The sequence below is a fragment of the Chiloscyllium plagiosum genome, chromosome 25 (genome assembly GCF_004010195.1).
Source record: "Chiloscyllium plagiosum isolate BGI_BamShark_2017 chromosome 25, ASM401019v2, whole genome shotgun sequence".
Classification (NCBI taxonomy): domain Eukaryota; kingdom Metazoa; phylum Chordata; class Chondrichthyes; order Orectolobiformes; family Hemiscylliidae; genus Chiloscyllium; species Chiloscyllium plagiosum.
The window spans coordinates 32484346-32499970 of record NC_057734.1 but is presented as its reverse complement, the minus strand read 5'-3'; the positions used below and the strand labels follow the sequence as shown (position 1 = coordinate 32499970).

At 40.6% G+C, this 15625-nt stretch overlaps 1 long non-coding RNA gene across 3 annotated transcripts in view; it reads right to left on the bottom strand.

Annotated features, from left to right (window-relative positions):
* Window positions 1-5572: 5572 nt before the first annotated feature.
* LOC122562476 overlaps window positions 5573-15625 on the bottom strand; it is a 48017-nt gene continuing 37964 nt past the window's right edge. For 2 of the 3 annotated variants that reach the window (XR_006315319.1, XR_006315321.1), the window contains exons 4-5: window positions 13539-13650; window positions 6619-6936 (exon numbers count right to left, since the gene is read on the bottom strand). This is a non-coding gene — a long non-coding RNA (uncharacterized LOC122562476). Of the gene's footprint in view, window positions 6285-6618; window positions 6937-13538; window positions 13651-15625 lie in introns of those variants that run through there. The other variant, XR_006315320.1, reaches the window with a different exon arrangement.

The window sequence follows — 15625 nt, the reverse complement described above, 5'->3', positions numbered from 1 at the left end:
TAATGTACTGAGCACTAAACGTGGCACAGTCAGGATAAGTTACAACTGCACCAACGTCTTACTCCATCAAGGCACCGGGATAAGGAAAAGAGATGATCTCACACCAGAAATAGTGTCAACAAAGAATAATACTTAAGATGGTTGGTGATGAGACCAAAAATAAAATAAAACTGATGCTGGAAATCATCAGAACATGAAGGGTTGTTGACCTGGTACATTGGGCCAAATCGTCCTGGCCCCTGAAAGTTGTGTGCAATGGCAGACCAGTTGGGAAAACATGTCAATTTTGGAAAATGGTGTTTCTCAGCATTGAGACAGAAAAAGTCAGATGCTGCAAACATGTTTTGAACAGCAAGAAGAGAATCTTGCCAGTGAGCAGCAAAAGGCCTGTGTGCATGTGTTTACATGTCATTAGTAACTAATCTCATCTCATCGATATTAAGTTTCACATTCTCCCATGCATTGGAGGGGAACTAGATAGTGACAGTTCCTGACATGAAGTCAGAGTGGTTACCTTCACCTCCCACTCATTTCATGCTCCTTGGGGCTTTCAGCTTGGACAGCAATCCCCAATGGCTTAGGTTACACTATATCAGCAGTGACCAGCTGCAACCCATCCACATGGTACATCTCCAACTCATTTAGTATACAGACCTCCACATCAATACTGCATTTGGGAGCACTCCAGCATCTTACATTGCAATGCTGTTGTCAGGACACTTTGCATGCAGTGACATGCATCTATCTCAGGGATTGGATGAGGGTCATCTCTTTTAGTGCTCACTCCTTTGTACTAACTTGGATGCTCACAACATCTCTGCCATGCCTTGCCTTGCTTCTTTGCATTTTGATACCCCATTCAGAACTTAAAGCCACACAGAACATTGGTCTTGCCTTTCTCTTCAACTGATTGCTGGCTATTGTGGGGAACTCAATTACTAGGGGTCACGACTTCAATTTGAGAGGGGAAAAGTTTAAGGGAGATATGAGTGAAAAGTTCTTTATGAAAAGGGTGGTGTGTGTCTGGAATGTGTTGCCAGCAGAGGTGGTAGGGGCAGACAAGATAGAGTTATTTAAGATGTACCTGGACATGTATATGAATGGGCAGGGAGCAGAGGGATACAGTTCCTTAGAAAATAGGCAATAGCTTTGGATAGAGGTTCTGGATTGGCGAATACCTGGAGGGTCGAAGGGCCTGTCCTTTGCTGTAATTTCCTTTGTTCTTTGTTCTTTGATTTGCCATGATCGATCCATCTCTTTTACTTCTGCCCTCACCCCTCTCTTCCCTCGCATTACAATGATAGGATCCCTCTGGATCTCAATTACTACCTCACCAGCCTCTACATCCAAAGGACAGTAAACCATCATTTCTATCATTTCTTTCGGAGGAGAAAGTGAGGACTGCAGATTCTGGAGATCAGAGTTGGGAGTGTGGTGCTGAAAAAGCACACCAGGTCAGGTAGCATTTGAGGAGCAGGAGAATTGACATTTCAGGCATAAGCCCTTCAATCAGGAATTTCTCATATGCTGCCTGACTTGCCGTGCTTTTCCAGCACCACACTCTCAACCAACATCATCTCCTACGAACACTTATTTTTTCTCTTCTTTGTCAGCATTCCACAGGGACTATTCCCTCTGGAACACTTTACCTCCATTCCCATCATCTCACACTTCAAAAGCACTGACCTATACAATTGTAGAAGGTGTAATACCTGTCTGTTTATCTCCTCTCTCCCCAATATTCAAGGCCTCAGACATACCTTCCAGGTGAGACAGCTTTATGGAGTCAGGAGATGAGTTAATCATCACAGTATTGCTCGCCTCTGAACTGCTTTTGTGACCATTGTGTTTATGTAGTGAGTCCAGTTGAATTTCTGGTCAATGATAACCCCTAGGATGTTGATAGTGGGGAATTCAGTGAAGGCAACACCACTGAATGTCAAGGGGCATTGGCTATATTCATAGCCTGGCATTTGTGTGGCAATGATTGTTACTTGCGACTTGTCAGCCCAAGCCTCGGTATTGTCTAAGTCTTGTGGTATTTGAACATGGACTGCTTCAGGTTTGAGGCACTCTCAGTGTTGTTATAGGTGGTGCCGATCTGGCCCATTCCCAGAATTTGTGCTGTTGCAGACCTGAGCCATCTATAACTTCATTTGGAGGTCCAAGATGGTCCGTGTTCACAAGGACACCATGAACAAAACTTTTAAGACGGGAATGAAGAATGTACAAAATACCGCCCTCATCCTGATGGCCACTTTCATGTGCGGCTGCATCAAGCTGTGCATATGTATTAAGGTTCTACATTTCCCTGGTGTTGTGAAGAATGGGACTGGCCTCGTTGCTGTGGAATGCTCCCAGTCGTTGGACCATTCTGTATCACCTGACCTTTGTGGAGAAATTTGAAATGAGGAGCACATTTGACCACAAGTCCATCAGGAAGTGGTCAGCAGATAGCATTTTTGAGACATTGTGGGAAAAGGAGAGGGTTGATCCTATTGGGTTGTTCTCAGAGCAGACTGTCAAAGTCATTTGGCAGAATGTCTCATTGCCAGAACTTTTCAACAAACACTAAAACATTATTTGGCTGATGGTGAGAGGGGCACTACCTATGAGATCCTCCATGTATGCCCAGACTCTTTGCACCACCGCATGCTGCCCTAGAACTGGCTGCGGGGGTAGAGTCTGTCACACATCTCCTTCTGGAATGTGCCTTTGCAAAGGAAATCTAGAGAGAGATGAAATGGCTTTTGTCAAGGTTCATCCTAAGCAGCTCCAGAATGCAGGATTGTGAGCTCTTTGGTCTGTTCCCCAAACATCAACTGTGTCTTGATCTTCCAGAGCAAGGAGTTGATCTCTACTGAATGTTATATACTGGCACATTCCAAGGTCCAGGACTATTCAAGAGAAAAAAATAAGTCTGTTGAGCCACCACACAAGCTTTAGCAATCATAGAGTGTTGATCTTTGAAAGAACTTGAATTTATATAGTGCTGTTCTTCACCTCAGGACATCCGACAGGACATCCCAAAGTGCTTTACTCCCAAATTATGTACTTTTGAAGCTGCTCACTGTTGTAATGGATGAATCCTATTAGAATCCACACACAGTATTCTGTTTTTTGTATAAACACATAAAGACATGCTTTCAGTAAAGATATACTTTATGTCAACTAATGATGTTGTTTCAGTACTGGGATCATGAATTGAACTTTGACAAACAGAGATTTGGTGAACAAAGAAACTGCAGGTAACCTGAGATTACAGGTGAGGATGGGTTCCTTCAGTTTGCATTACCATACATTACCAGTCCAATTTGTTGATTTGGAGACAGTATGTCTGTAGAACGCACCAAAATCAATTACCTGTTGGGTGTGGCAACCACAACGTATTAAGGCAATCACCGAGATTTTCTGAGCAATTGGAGTCAAATCACTTGGTCAATGAGTGCTCCCAGCCAAAATCTTTTGAAGGTTTTCTCAGAACTTGCAGACTGTGCCTGTATTTGGATGCCCTGTGCAATTGGCAAGCAAATCAATTGTATGTTTGAGTTGAGTCACCAGTTTTGAGTGCATATTATTTGTACCTTTTATCACCTATTTTGGTCAATTTATCGTTTCCCATTTCGGAGTCCAAATTTGCATGAATGTAAAACATATGTAAACCATATGCAATGTCAGATCATATTGTTTTATTTTATTATATTATTTTATTGTATTATTTTATTTTTTAATATTATTTATTGTATTATTTTACTGAAATCACTTTGACTACAACGATACCTCTTTCAATGGGAAATTCACGAAAACCTTTTTTTATGATCACAGCACATAAACAGTTAAGCACTCAAAGTATTGAAAGGAAAATGAAAAAATTCTAAGTGAAATGTGGGCAAAGCAGAGTGCCTTCTCATCTGATTGTAGCACAGTGATATAGTTAAAGTAAATGCAAACCCCTGTGCATACATCATTTCAAAATGATGCTCCTGTGCATCTGAACTCACCTCAGTCATCTGCCACATCTTTTTCTTATCTCTTTTAATTCACATCGAAACATGCCTGGATTACAGAACAAGAATTTATTACCAATCAGTCTAATCCGAGATAGTTTATGTAAGAGGTGAACCTTGGAATAATTGGATATATAAACATAATTGTTCATAATTTCTTATAATATTATGAACAACAGCAATGTATTTTATTGTGTACTCCTGTACACTTTATCCATTTCCACAGTTGGAATACAGTTAATGGTATTATCAGTTCTGGTATAGTACTTGGAACTGAAAAAATGCTATCAATATCAAGTTAAAAAGGTGTATTAACATTGTTATTTTGAAGCACTTAATTTAATTATTGCAGAACACTTGAAAAATGTACAGAATGTATTATAGATCTTTACAATTGTTCAGAGCCAAAAGAAGGAAAAACATAAATAGCATTTTGAGTTGTGTTTTTGCATTATTGCAGTTTTAGCTGCTTACGATTACTTGAAGATTTGTGTTGGTAAAGTATCATTTTAAAATAAGATGTGTGATTTATTTCAAATAGATTTGTGCATTTTAATTTAAACTGTTTGAGATATTATTCATTTAATAATGTATATTCAATACTGAATATTATGCTCATGATTTTCTGCCAATGTGTGGAAATAATTTACTATATCAGTATTTTGTGCATTATTTAAATTATTCACATTGAAGTGCTGTATTTACTAGCATATGGATATTCTTTCCCTGAAATATCTCATTTTGAAACATAATTGAATTACACAACACAGTCTGAATGTGCAGTAGTGGATTAAAACACCAAACTGAAAAACCTTAAGAAGTTAATCTGCAATGACTGAGATTTCTCCACACAATACTAACAGCTGCTGTATATAAGATACAACAATGCAACACTTCACATTTCTATACTCTGAGGCATCTCAGAAAGCTTTACAGTGTGGGGTGCAACATGTGGTTGCTAAATTGATGGAGTGAACTGTTCTGCGTGCTGCCATTTTGTATCTTATCGGTGGGATCTTTAGTGGCTTTGGTTGTCTAGTTTAGGAGAAGGGAGTAACCTACCAGTTGAACAAAAAGATTCTTATAGTGTAAACAAGTTGCATCCCTGGAACAATTTGCAGGATATAAAAATCATCTCTGCATGACTACAAAGACTGTTGGGAGAAATCAGACTTAGGTCTTTCTCTCATGAGATCCTACTTTAAACTCCCACGACCCATAGTGGCTTCATTAGACCTGGCGAATAAAACTGCAATGGATGACTGTGGGACCTTTGAAATGCCCATAGCCAATGACTGTTCTCTTTCCACTTCTGGATTTCCACACAATTCGTAGACCATTTCCTGGATTCTCCTACTTTTGCAGAAGATAGATGCATGTTGTGGATGTCCATTGAAAATTGTGTGCAGGATTGAGAAAAAGCTCACTTACCAGTCAGTTGACCAGAGTATTACTGAAGTGCTATCTTCTAACTAAAAAAAAAATAATTCTATGCACAGTGTCACTAATAAAGTTTGCCATAATGTTTATTCAAGTATTGAAAACAATATCCATCATTGCACAGATCTCAGAAAGGCACTATATTTAAAAATAATTAGATGGTATCACAAGATGTAATGCTCCTGAATAAAAAAGTCTCTATTTTACTCCCTGTACAGGCCAGCCAATAATTTATTGGCCAGTTAACTGGACGATCAGTCAACTATATATATAAAATGTAATAGTGTAAGAGTCACCATATAATCTACATTGATTGAGATCTTGTGATGCAAAGTCCCTATCTTGGGTCCAGAAGGCCTGGGTTCCAGCTCCATCTGCTCCAAAGGTGAGTCACAATATGTCTGAACAGGTTAATTAAAAATATCTATATCCCAGACTGTACATGCAAGTCTGACGTACCATAGTAGTGTACAATTAGCTGTTAATAAACTTCCAGATATATTCTCAATAAAAATCCAAGCCTGTTTGGTCTGCCTTATGCATTCTAGTATGTAGAAAACCAAACCACATCAATATCTGCGCAATTCTTTAATGAAGAGAATGAAAACCAGGTTAAACCTCCATTTTTGAAATGTTGGTCTCCCTTCCAAATTAAGTGGTAATAGTCAGTATTGAAAAAACAGTATTGAAAAAAACAGGATTGAAGATAGTCAGGAATTCAAGTAGTTGAACACTGACATACAAGGCATAAATTCAATTCCAACAGCTCCTTGACTCTTAAAGCTCCCTGCAGTCAGTCATCTGATGAAGCATTATGTTGTAGCAAAGTCCTTCAATCTGAGAGGAAAGAGATCATTTACATTCTTCTGCTTAATTTAACTGAATCATTCTTTTGGGTGTGGAAAATCCTTGTAGGGGTACTTGCAATTTACATCTGTGCCTAAACACCCCCACCCCCATCCCCACCCAAACAGAAAGATTAGAAAATAATCTGGAAAATCTGGAAAAGTGTAATTCTATCTGCAGCAAATTTAAATTTGCTAGAATTTAAACTTAAGATATTTACATTCTATTTTACTTCACTAAGCACATGCAGTTTAAGTTCTAAATAAGTCTAAATAAACAGTTGCTTCGCAAGCAAATCTCTGATACAAGGATTTTATGGCTCAAAGGTCAGTTTGTAATCTTTACCATGACGATATTGAGGAGGTGGATGATTATCCATTTGACAAAATGCCCTCTGGAATCCCACATTCAATCACAGCTGCTTGTGATAATCACAAGGTACAAACATTTTTAATACAAATGTTAAATCCATCAAACCTGTTGTGGTTTGTTTTAGCAACTAGAAAAAGGAGGTGTGCATTCTGTCTTTTGAGGGTGCAGATAGTCAGCAGTTCCAAAATGCCAAGTCTTGATAGAAACGGATTCATGTGTGGAACTGCAGACAACACATCCTGGTAGACTATGCAAGGCATAATAGTTTTGCCTGAAGGGAAAGAAAAAAACAAAAGAATCTTTTAAAAATACATGAAGCTGGCAAAGGAAGTGAGATGTTCATTTTGTGCTGTCTCACAAAAGGTGCATAACTCACTTTGTTTCTTTAAAGCCAAAAAATGTTTGCTTCACGTTACTTTATAATGTCACTCAAAATGTATCTTGCTATTCTTTAAAGTAGCGCAGTGAGTAGTGTTATGTGCAGTGTAACCTGAGGCTACACACTAAGAGATTTTCTACTTATACTCACAGTGTCACCAAATGACATTTAGCATCTGATCTGAAAGATGTCACCGACCGGAAAACAGTGCTTCTTTAGTACTGCACTGAAGTGTCAGTCAAGATTACACTTCTTACATGGATATTATTTATAAAGAAGCTAGGCTATCTGAATGAAAGAAAAATCCAAGGTTCCATCAAAGGGCTGCTCTAGCTGATTCTGACCAATACAAGATTAAGGGTACCAAAAATAAACTTGGTCAGTGCATTGAGCATAGGAGTTGGGAGGTCATGTTGCAACTGGACAGGACCTTGGTTAGACCACTATTGGAATACTGCAGGCAATTCTGGTCTCCCTGCTATAGGAAAGATGTTGTAAAACTTGAAAGGCTTCGGAAAAGATTTGCAACGATGTTGCCAGGGTTGGAGGGTTTCAGAAAAAGGGAGAGGCTGAATAGGCTGAGGCTATTTTCCCTTGAACATCAGAGGCTGAGAGGTGAGCTTATAATAAAGTTTGTTAAATCATGAGGAGCATGGATTGGGTAAATAGGCAAGGTCTTTTCTCCGGGGTGGGGGAGTCCAAAACTAGAAGGCATAATTTTAAGGTGAGAGGGGAAAGATCCTGCTCCTTGGATGCTGCCTGACCTGCTGCGCTTTTCCAGCAACACATTTTCAGTTCATGTACTGCTAAGGTCCAATCATTCAGTTGAGTTTCTCTCCAACCCTCCAACCACAAGGGATGAACTCAGATTTCTCCAGTTTCCTCATTTCCCCTCCCCCCACCTTGTCTCAGTCCCAATCCTTGAACTCAGCGCCACCTTCCTAACCTGTAATCTTCTTCCTGTTTTCCAGCAACACATTTTCAGCTCTGATCTCCAGCATCTGCAGTCCTCACTTTCTCCTTAGCAGTACATGATACAGGCCCACACATGGTGTCGAGAGTGAGTGATCTGGGCAATGCTCATTTACCTTGGCAATGGTGAATGTGCACTCTGGGCCATAAAACAAATGAGCTTTGCTTATAGGAGTGACCATGGGTGCTATTGTCTCCTCCCTGGATAATTCAATAAAATGGTGAGAAGGGCAAATAACTGGACAAATTGGGTCTGGGGGTACACTTATCCTTTCTTCCCACTTCATCAATTTAGTGCTGGGACAGAGAGTCCACTGGGGCCTTTGTAATTTTGCAATTGAAGTTCTAAAGTGACAACTAAAGGGTCTCATCTCATCACTGGCTCAATTACTTGGACTTTATAAGCATTAGAAGTGGTTTGATTTAGGTGTGTAAAATATTGAATAGTCTTTACATTATGGACATGAAAAGGATGTTTACTCTCATGGGTGAGTCCAGAAGTAGGCAGCACTGTTTTAAAATTAGGGATTGCCCTTTCAGGAACTAATTTTCTCTTGGAGGGTTGTGCGACTTTGGAACTCTGTGCCACAGAAGACATGATGGTGGGAGGATCATTAAGTATTTTGAGGATGGAGGTGGATGGATTCTTGTTAGGCAAGGGAATTAAAGGTTAAAGGGAGTAGATAGGTGTGTGGGATTCAAAACAAACAGATTGGTTATAATCTTATTGATTGATGGAGTAGGTTTGAAGGGCCAATTGTGCTACCTCTGCTCAATTTTGTAAGTTTGAATATATGTCTTCCAGAAGGTGAGAAAGTGGTTGTTTTTTAACTGGGAAGCCACAGGTTATTGGGCCTGTCAGTCACTTACCTTAATCTGATGTCAATCATGAACTGGGATGGAAAGTAGCAGCAGGTGACTGCAGAAAGCCACTTGCTCCCTTGCCCTCTACCATCCCTCGCTCCACGATTCCCACCCCACTAGATACGAAAGAAAATTTTTACTTTCTTAACTTTGGTTTCCCCTGAAGGCGAGGCTTCCAACAATGGTCTCTAGGATCCAACAGCTGCAAGCATCTAATTGGCCAGCGGTTTCTGGTGAAATGGGGGGACTTCAACATAAGGCCTGTGATTTGGTGAGAAGCTCTCAGGTCAGCTCTTAACAATTCGGTAGGAGCTCAATCTGTTGTTGGAGATGAAGACTCAGTCTTCACTGAACATGATTTGGATGCGAGCATAAGAGGTACAGTTAGTAAGTTTGCAGATGACACCAAAATTGGAGGTGTAGTGGACAGCGAAGAGGGTTACCTCAGATTACAACAGGATCTTGACCAGATGGGCCAATGGGCTGGTCAGAGTTTTGAGTACAGGAGTTGGGAGGTCATGTTGAGGCTGTACAGGATATTGGTTGGGCCACTGTTGGAATATTGCGTGCAATATCAGAAAGATGTTGTGAAACTTGAAAGGGTTCAGAAAAGATTTACAAGGATCTGGCAGGATTGGAGAATTTGAGCTATAAGGAGAGGTGGAATACGCTAGGGCTGTTTTCCTTGGAGCGTCGGAGGCTGAGGAGTGACCTTATAGAGATTTACAAAATTATGAGGGGCATGGATAAGGTAAATAGGCAAAGTCTTTTCCCTGGGGTCAGAGAGTCCAGAACTGGAGTGCATAGGTTTAGGGTGAGAGGGGAAAGATATAAAAGAGACCTAACGGGCAACTTTTTCATGCAGAGGGTGGTACGTGTATGGAATGAGCTACCAGAGGAAGTGGTGGAGGCTGGTACAATTGCAACATTTAAAAGGCATTTGGATGGGTATATGGATAGGAAGGGTTTGGAGGGATATGGGCCAGGTGCTGGCAGGTGGGACTAGATTGGGTTGGGATCTCTAGTCGGCAAGGACAGTTTGGACCGAAGGGTCTGTTTCCATGCTGTACATCTCTATGACTCTATGAGCACACCCATATTTAGGCAAGAAAAAAAATCAGGTCTTGGATATAACAAAAACTCATTTCCAACAGGCTCATAGGGTGAGATTTTAATTCACTCAAAACTAAAAATGGACACACTATCACAAATATTTGTCAGTCTGTTCCTGAAACATATGGTTGCTTATCTGATAGAAGGATGAAAAACTGTGCATCTAACATTGCCTGAACACCTGTAATGCAATACTACTGCTGTAGCCTGTAATTTGTTTACAGGCTATAGCAGCCAGCGTTGTCTGTGCATGAACATACTTGGAGCATTTACCTCCCACATGTTGTTTAATCGCATCGATTTAATGTATTTCCCCCCATGTAAAGAGCATACTGAATTGAAGTGACAGCTGAAAGTGAGCAGATCTCATGTTAGAGTTTTTAGAGTTTGTAACTATTCACTGGATTTTACAAAATATTAATGTAAGTTTGGTTTAAAGAGTCGGGCTACAGTGAAATTAAAATGCCTTGAAATTTGCTAAAAAAATAAAAGGCATGATCTCACAGTGTGTTCTCAAACCCAATCAATGAGTTTAACTATCTAGCTTCCCACATTTACAGTGAAACAGTTTATTTTTACATGCCAAATGTCAAGTTATTTTGTGGTTCTTTTAATTACAAGCGATGTAAAACCATATCACAAAGGATCCAGGAAATTAATTCCCAGCATTTTTTAAAAACGATTGATGTTTTTGTTTTTCCAAATGTAGGTTTTGCTGTTTGATGTCTTAGCATCAGATTTTATGCTTTCCACAGCTGTTGGCACAGACACTGCTCACCTGAGGTGGTTAAAACAAGTCTATATAATTACGTGTGTCAGCGATGTGGGGGAGCTCATCCCTAGAATTAATATAATTCATTGGATAAACCTTTGCTTAGGAGACTGATTTTCAATGAGAGAAAACATGATTGCTGAGCAAACACACTGATGTTGTAAAATGAATATTTTATTCGTAGTATTGTTCAAACCCAGTTCCATACACACCACTTTTCACACCAATGCAATTACTTTTCAATCAAATTTATCGCAATCTACATACAAGTGAATTCTGTTTGCGTTAGACACCTGAATTCTGCAGTACCTTTTTCTGTTACTTCAGGTTTTAAGGGAAACGGAAACCATGTCAAACCATTGACACGACAGGAAAACACAAGTTAATTTTTTTTAAAATGAATCATTGTTTTCTGCAGGAGCAGCGCCACCTTATTCAAACTAATTGCTGATTCTTTTTGACAGTAATATTATTTGAAATAATTAATTGGAATAATTTTCAAATTCTCTTTCTTCCTTTTGTTACTGCATTTTGTGCAGTGAATCTGCTTCCTCAGTTATTTAAAACCACTGAAGATGTCGTTTTAAAACTAAATAGTGTCCAAGTGCCATCTCGTGCCATTTAAAAGTACTGCAGTTTGTGAACAGGATTTACATATATTACCAAAACAGAAAGAGGCCATCACAATATACCAGAATAATTAAATTTCACAACGCAAATGAAAAAGTTTTACTTTTTAAAATTTGTTCATTAGAGCCAACATTTATTGCCCAGAGGGAAGTTAAGAGACACCCACATTGCTGTGGGTTCAGAGTCACCAGTGCGCCAGACCAGGTAAGGATGACAGAATGCCTTTCCAAAAGAACATTTGTGAATTATATGCCTTTTTAAATAAAAGTTGACAGTGGTTATATGGTCACCATCAGAGTAGCTTTTAATTCCAGATTGCTTATTAAATTCAAATGCAGATTTGAACCCATGCCCTGAAATATTAGCCTGGGGTTCTGGATTACTGTGCCAATGACTGCACCACTTCTATAAATCCTGTATTTGACAAATGTTTTTATGTTTAACATATTGTTCAATAAACAGAAATAAAAATAACTCAGTGAAAATGAGAACTTCTCTCTTCAGCATGGATTAATCGGCTCATATTTTATAAGCATCACTGACTACTGCCAAAAATTTATTTGAACAAATGTGGTGCTCACTTCAGGCAGAGATATATTTCAGAGCACTTGACAGAATGGCAAGTGGATAATGAGAACAGGGAGAAAGATTTTCTTTCAGGAAAGGAGCTGTGGGATGAGAGGAGAATGCTGTTGAGATTTGTAGGTGGGGCAAGCAGAGCAAGAATATAGCTGTAGAGACGTTTCTGAGGGCTGCATGTCAGATGACAAAAGAGAGATATTGAGAGTAGTAGTTCCAGAGATTGGAACTCAGTTGTTACACGAACCACCAAGGTTGAAGCAGAAAAAGAGAAAAAATGTGGAATGGGAGTAAGGCCAATGTCAGAGGTGCACAGGGTGTGCAAAGCAACATAAAGCTGGAGGAGACTGTGAAGTTAGGAAGGCATAATGCCAGCCTGAGTAAGAAAATCAACTGGAGCTTAGTAAAGACCAAATTGATGATAGTTCAGACTCACTGTGGATTACAGTAGGGTCAAATTTTCCAATCTCCAAATCACTAGAGAATGGGCATTAAACCCAAGATGCATGGTGGGACCTCACCGAAGTCATGATGCACTGACATTTGTGGGAATTGCCCAGAAGGTATGTATTTTTAAAGAGCAAAGTTAAAAATCACACAACACCAGGTTATAGTCCAACAGGTTTATTTGGAAGTATTAGCTTTCAGAGCTCTGCTCCTTCATCAGGTTACCTTCATCAGGCTTCCAAATAACCTGGACTAGAACCTGGTGTTGTATGATTTTTAACTTTGTCCACTCCATTCCAAAACTGGCACCTCCAATCATTTCGAAAGGGCAATAGCCTTAAATCACCAGGCCTTTCCACAAAAGCCTCTAACTCCAAGTTAAAGTTGGATTTTGGACAGTTCCACAGAACTTACCTTGATCATTATTCAGAAAATATCAGAGAGGTTAAAACGGTCTTATTCCAGGGTAATTTGAGACCGGTGTCTCTGACTCCCGACTACTCCTCAGATAGCCCTGATTACACCTAATGATCCCCCCCTGCCTCCAGTCCATCCTGAGACAACTAACTCTTTTGAACCATTGACCAAACCACTAGCCCAAACAAACTACACCTCTGAATCATGTAAACTCTGAAGCAACTGACTAATCCCTCTTGACCTCCACCTACCTTCCCACTCAACTAGCCTCCTAACCTGACTGCATCTCCTGGTCTTATCCAGCTATCCACCAAACACCTATCTACCAACACACGTCACCACTGCTTCGAGGTGCCACCCTATTCAGCTACTCCCCTGCCCACCTGCTACTGCACTCACCTGCCACTATACACCCATATCACTAAATACACCTAATACTCTACTTACCTGTCATCCTACCCTCCTAATACCTCACCACTACCACCCATATACAAACCTGCCTACTACTCTACATATGTACTACCACACCCACTTACTGCAATATAAACCTGCAAATCTATGGACCTTCTACCCTACCAACCGGTCTCCATTCACCTACCAAGCTAACCATTTCATCCACTCTGTCACCTTAGCAATAAGGCCCGTTCGCTCTCATATCACTCACCTATTCACTGACATTCACACTGAACTTTTAACATACCTTAAGGCAGTCAACGACACAAAAAGACGGGGAGTCCCTCTGCATTTCCCCATGACGCTACAGCGCTGTGAAGGAACAATAAGAATTCCTGTAGATGCCAGGCTTTGAAGACCTGGAAATAAATACAGAGCAGTGTCTACATGCAGGGACATTTGAACAAAGCAAACATCGTCTGATAACCGGCCGCTCCATGGAAGATCCAAGCCACCGTGTTGAAAAGGCTGCAAATCTTTCTAGTATCTATTTTTGTTATATACTGTGCTTCAAGTAACAGCAAACTAATTTATACAAATATTATCTTCACAGGCACTTCAGTCTTTGGATTGGCATTAAGCTATTCAGTTACGAGTAGTAGCATTTGGTTCCCACATTGAAAGGAATGATATATTTTCATCAGAAGCAGTACAGTAAATATTCATTAAACTAGATCCTGGGACGATGATATGATTTTCAGTAAATTAGCCTATATTCTGTGGAGTTCAGAAGAACATGCACTGATCTCATTGAAATGTGTAATATTCTGAAGGGGCTTGATAGGCTAGATTCTGAGAGTTTTTTCTTCCTGGTGGTCAGTGTAATGACTCTAATGAGACCGGTGTCCTGTCACCAAATCACCCGATATTTACATATGGACACTGATCTAGCTCCCTCAGAGCCAACTGTCAGGAACAGGATGTTCCCATCAGGGAACTCAATCTATGAGGTCCACCTAGTTGACTTTGTTACAATCTCGACATTCCTTCCTCTCTTGAGTCCGAGGACGTAGGGCAGGTTTTTTTTGCAGCTCCTTCTGAGGCATTTTTAGCACTGGACCAGGTTCCTCTGACTCAGTCTTGATATGGATGATGTGTAATGCACAGTAGTGGCATGTTTCAGACCAAATTCATTCTCTTCTTCAGGAGGCAAAGGCAGCAAGGCAGTTACATCTGCTGTGTGCAGCTCAGATTCTGAGGTATCTTCGAAGCTTGATGGAAAAGGAGAACCCATGGGTTCTAGAACAGTCGGTAAGGCTGTCGAGAACCGGGCACATTTTGCTCCCGCATTGTTTGCAAGTTTCCAGCTTTCATATGGTCCATATGCTTGTTCAGAACTGTCGCACCTATCAAACTTTATATGTCACTGGACCTGACCTCGCATCAACCATGCCACTTACTCATGCAGGGACATTCTTGTGGTTCCTATATGAAACCTCATCCCCTGAAGTGAACTGTCTCACTCACTCAGCATGTCTTGTGTCCAGCATTGGCATTCCTAATGCTGCTTCACCCTGCCCACCCCCAGGTCCAGGAAAATCAGATTTAACCTGGTGTGGAGTCTTCTCCCCATTAGCAGCTCAGCTGGAACTATCACTGGAGTTGTATGAGGGATAGTCTAATAATCAAACAGGAACCAGGACAGTTTGGTATTAAGTGAAGCTGTAAGGCATTTCTTTAAGCCTGCCTTCAAATTTTGGACTGCTCTTTCAGCCAGACCATTGGATGATAGATGGTATGGAGCTCCCCTTACATGATGATACTATTCGACCTTAGGAAATACTCAAACTCCCTGCTGGAAAACAATGGTCCATTATCTGTGACCAACGCTTTCGAGAGTCACTGTATTTCAAAACATGTTGCAGTTTTCTATCATCATCTATGGCATTCACTATGACTAAGAATATGGAGCCTATGAAGGGGCCTGCATAGTCAACGCGTAACTGGGTCCAGGGTTTAGCCAGCTGTTCCCATGAATGTGGGAGAGCTGCTGGCACTAATTTTGGTCCCTTGTTGGCACTCTGGGCGCTGCCCCACTTACACAGCTTTGTTTGCATCCAATCCTGGCCACTAGACATAACTTCTCACCAACATCTTTATTTTGAAAACCCCTGGATGACCCTGATGGAGTTCTGCCAGTATGTGGCAGCAGCCTTTGCTTGGGGCAATCATTCTTGCTCCCTTTAAGAGCATGCCATCTTGTACTGTGATCTGGTCTCTCCAGGTGCAAAAGGTTTTCAATGCTGGTTGTGACCGCCCTTGGTTTTCCTCGTCACCACATTTTGGCATTCCTAATGCTGTTTCACCCTGCCCATCCCCAGGTTCAGGAAAATC